This window comes from Meleagris gallopavo, chromosome 11 (genome assembly GCF_000146605.3).
Source record: "Meleagris gallopavo isolate NT-WF06-2002-E0010 breed Aviagen turkey brand Nicholas breeding stock chromosome 11, Turkey_5.1, whole genome shotgun sequence".
In the NCBI taxonomy this organism is placed as follows: domain Eukaryota; kingdom Metazoa; phylum Chordata; class Aves; order Galliformes; family Phasianidae; genus Meleagris; species Meleagris gallopavo.
The window spans coordinates 19,858,218-19,862,153 of NC_015021.2; the positions used below are offsets into that span (position 1 = coordinate 19,858,218).

A 3,936-nucleotide genomic window follows, 5' to 3' on the forward strand; every position below is an offset into this window, starting at 1 on the left:
TTTCCTTTCTGGAAACTGTCTTTTGAGTGTTATCATTTTAAAAGCGTGTTTAACTTTTATGTGTGAAGCTGGCAATGAATTACTATAAAGCAAATAAAACTGTCCTAGCAGCCTGAAAGCGTGATACAGCAGATAGCATTCACACCCTCATCTTTGTATTCCCTTCCTTCAAGGATATCAGTAGGCAAACAAGGCCGAGTCTCTAATATGTTTAATGAAGGAGCAATTCTTAAGTTTCTTGACCTATCTGTGGGAAAGGCGGTGCGTTCTGCCTGCTGCCCTGCTCCACACTGATGGTATCCACCAGGCGCTGCTGGGCAGCTCTGTGCTTTGTGAGCGATGAGTGAAGCACCACCACACCTTCCAGAAAGCCAAGTGAGGCAGCTGGAGCAGTGTCTGAAATAATGAGCACCTTTGGAAAGCTGTGGCCCAGCAGTGTGAGCAGTGTCGGCAAACACACGTACTTCTCTCTGACTACAGTCATTTTGTAGCCTGATGTTATCAGTGCCTGGCACAGTCCCATGAATTCTGTTTGCCTGGATGGCATAAGCATGTAAGGGCCCATCTCTGTGCAGATGAGGTTACTGTGTGCTGAAAACGAGGCATGCAAAACCTTTTTCGTAACTTTTATGTTGCTTGGTTTGTTTGATGTTCTTCTAGCTCTAGCAGATTGCAGAAATTCGTTTTCTCTTCCAGGGGCCATCACCTTTTGAATGATATTAGAGGAGCTGCTCTGTTCTTCGGAGTTGTTTTCATGCTGTATATTTACGTAACAATTTCATTTTCAGAGGAGTTGTTGAAAGAACAGGAGTTTGTAAATTATACAGCACTAAACAGTGGATACTGTCCATGGCTCTAAGCCCAGACACTGTCAAATACTTCTTCAGATCCTGGCTGGATTGAGAAAATCATAGTGAATTACAGAAGTATAAAAAATCTTTTTTCTTTATATATGTGTATTTTGTTTCTTTGTTTTTGCTTGGCACGTTCCTACATCTATAGCCAGCAACTGGTTTTCAGAAGGAGCTGGAGCTGGGTTGCTGCATATGTGCAACTGAACATACGTGCTTTCAATGATTGAAAAATTAGAATGTTCAAAAATAAAATAAAATGAATGTTAGGACTCTTGAACATGACTCTCTTGCTATTTGTATTCTTTCTGCATTAGAAGCAAAAATGCCTTCTGTCATAATAATAATAATAATTCTCTATGCTGTTATCCTGGAATCTCAAATTACTGTGTACACATCAAAGTGTTAAATTTTTTAGCTCCCTTGGAAAACAAGCCTAACCCCTCCTTCTCATTTTCCACATGGAAAAGCTGCACTACGGAATTGCCATGCAGACCCAGCATGAAGCAGCCCATCTCCCCTGCCTCCTCCCATGTGGTCACAGGGGCTTCACCTCCAGCCCCTGCTGGGCAAGGTTCCCCACCTTGGGCTTGTGCAGCTGGGCTCCTGGAAGCTGCTTGCTGGGGCTGTGTGTCTGCACCCAAGGCCTTGTCCAGCAGATTATGCATGGATTGTCGGTCTGTGCATCTTTACTTTCTCCTGGACAAGAATTAATGGTGTTTCCTTCTCTAGGTAATCAGTTCATCCATCTAAGAAGGGAAGTTTCTCAGCCTCCCGTTTGGTTTACATGTAGATATAACTTAAAAGTTCCATTATTGAGCTTGTTGCTGCAGTCTCTTTTGAACTGAAGCTGCTGTATACGTGTTCTGAACTTTTCTTTTGTTGTATAATGTCATAAGAATCCATCATTTGCTTGACAAATATTTTTACTTGGGCAAAGTGGGGAAATGTACTTTGGCTAATGTGCATGGCTAAATATAATGTTCCTCGCCAGAGATGTCTGACGTGCTGTGTATCTCTGCTCTATCTATATCCATTTAATTATATAATGATCCTTTCCACCAAACCACTCCAAGTGAAGAGCAGCAGCAATAAATAACACAGCAGAGACAGTTGTCATTGATAAAGAGATTTTTTGGGGGTAGTAATAAATTATTTGTGTTTGCAGTTATCATTTTTATAGGTCACAAATTAGCTCACATGGCAGACAAAAATCCTCGCTTGGTTGACAGATGCTTGTACACATGTTTCACTTAAGCAAGAGCCTCTGCCAGAACAACTTTTAAGCGCATCCCTGCACAACTTATCCAGATCACTGGCTCCAGTGCTTGATATTCCTATCAGATTGCAGTGCCATAGACAGAGTTTCCCCCTTAGACTAGTAGCTTTCCTCCAGAAAAACACGTAATTAGCAACATTTCCTCCTTTAGGACTTCACTAGTCACTGAGCTGGCTGTTGCTGTGACCCTGGTGACGTGGCTCTCATCTCCCTGCCCACTTATCTGCAAACTCTCATCCTTGACAAAAAACCTGTGCTGGAAACTGTCCCCCAAAAGGCTCAGTGCTACCAGACATGAGATGGAAACCCAGCCCCAGTTATGACTGCTAGGTGTGACAGTGAGGAGTAGCCTCTGGTTTAGGAGAAGCGAGGGCAAGTGCAGAGCTCTGATTAACAGTTGGGCTGGGAACTGATTAATCTGCTGCTGATTAATGACATCCTGTGAGTGGCTGAGTCACGCAGTGGTGCCAGGCCTCAGTGCTGTGCTGAGGACAAACACCTGCCTGCTGAGCGGCTCTGCAGCCGTTGCAGCTCAGTGACATGGCTTGGAAGAACCTGGGAGATCCCATGGATGTGGAGCATCTTTACTGTTAACAGTGCCAACATGCTATCATTTCCTTGTGTTGAGGTTGAAATGTGCAGAGCACAGACTGCAATCCAGTACTTTTCTAATGGCTACATGATGCAATTTGGAATATTCACCTCATTTTGCCTTTTAAGGATATTCTTCCTTAAATGGATATTTTTGTCTTGTAAGGATATTCTCCCACATAAGCAGTATTTTGCAGAATAGTTACAATGATATCTACCAGCATTCTCAACTGCAACTGTATTACTGACAATAGGGCTGTCATCATCTCCATTGTCACTTCCTATTTGGAATTTTGTTTCATTAACCAAACGCTGTGCTGAATGCTTGCAGACCAGCGTTTCAAGGGGACTGCCCTTGTACCTGCTGTTGTGAAAGTTAGCAGAAAAATATTGTCCTTGGCTGCTGTCCTGATTAAGCCAGACATTTTAATGTTGTCATTTGATGGATAGTCACCTGTACCCTGCGATCAGCTCTGCCTTGGCCACTTGGGTTGAACTTCAGCAGCGAGGTGTCATAATTTCCCATCTTTTGCTTGATTAATGCTTCCTTTGGTGATCTAAAGGGAAAAAATCTGGAGAGTTCCTCTGTGTTGGTGAAAAACACAAGGTGGACCTGCTCTGTGCATTGGTCTCTGTATTCTTGGTTTGTAGAAATGTGGACTAGCCCAGCCCGTGTCCAGTACAACCGTAGTGCATACCTTGGCTTTTTGAATGAACATGTGTGAAAGCCTCTGTGATTTAAATACCAATGGTGATGCTGGAGATGCTGCAGGTTTTGAAATGGACTTTGAGTCATCCTCTGGGATTTAACAGAGCAGTGTAGTATCTACGTGAGTTTAATAATTCACAGGAGGAACATTTCTCTTCATCTTTAGTCTTTGGTATTATTTTCTGTAATTTTAAGGGCTCTGAACTTTGTTCATGGATCTTCTCTACCTCTTGCTGATTTTACTGCCACTGACTTGTAGAGAGCTTTTCAGGTATCCTTTTCAGGTAGACCTTTGCACACCTCAGGTTAGGTGTCTAAGTCGGGTTTCCATCCATGTGATGAGACAAGTGGGATAACAGGTAACATCAGCAGTGTATAAAATGTCATCTCTAGCTCAAAACAGATATGTAAGCCCACTGAGCTTCAAACAGTTTATATGGAGGCTTTGAGTTCAGTGTCTGATATAGTTAAAATCTGGACTTTAAAGTGCTGGGTCATTAAAATGA

At 42.7% G+C, this 3,936-nt stretch overlaps 1 protein-coding gene across 4 annotated transcripts in view; it reads left to right on the forward strand.

The window, feature by feature from the left end:
* Nucleotides 1-3,936, forward strand: part of MECOM (MDS1 and EVI1 complex locus) — a 165,663-nt gene that overhangs the window by 34,562 nt on the left and 127,165 nt on the right. The window lies entirely within an intron of this gene.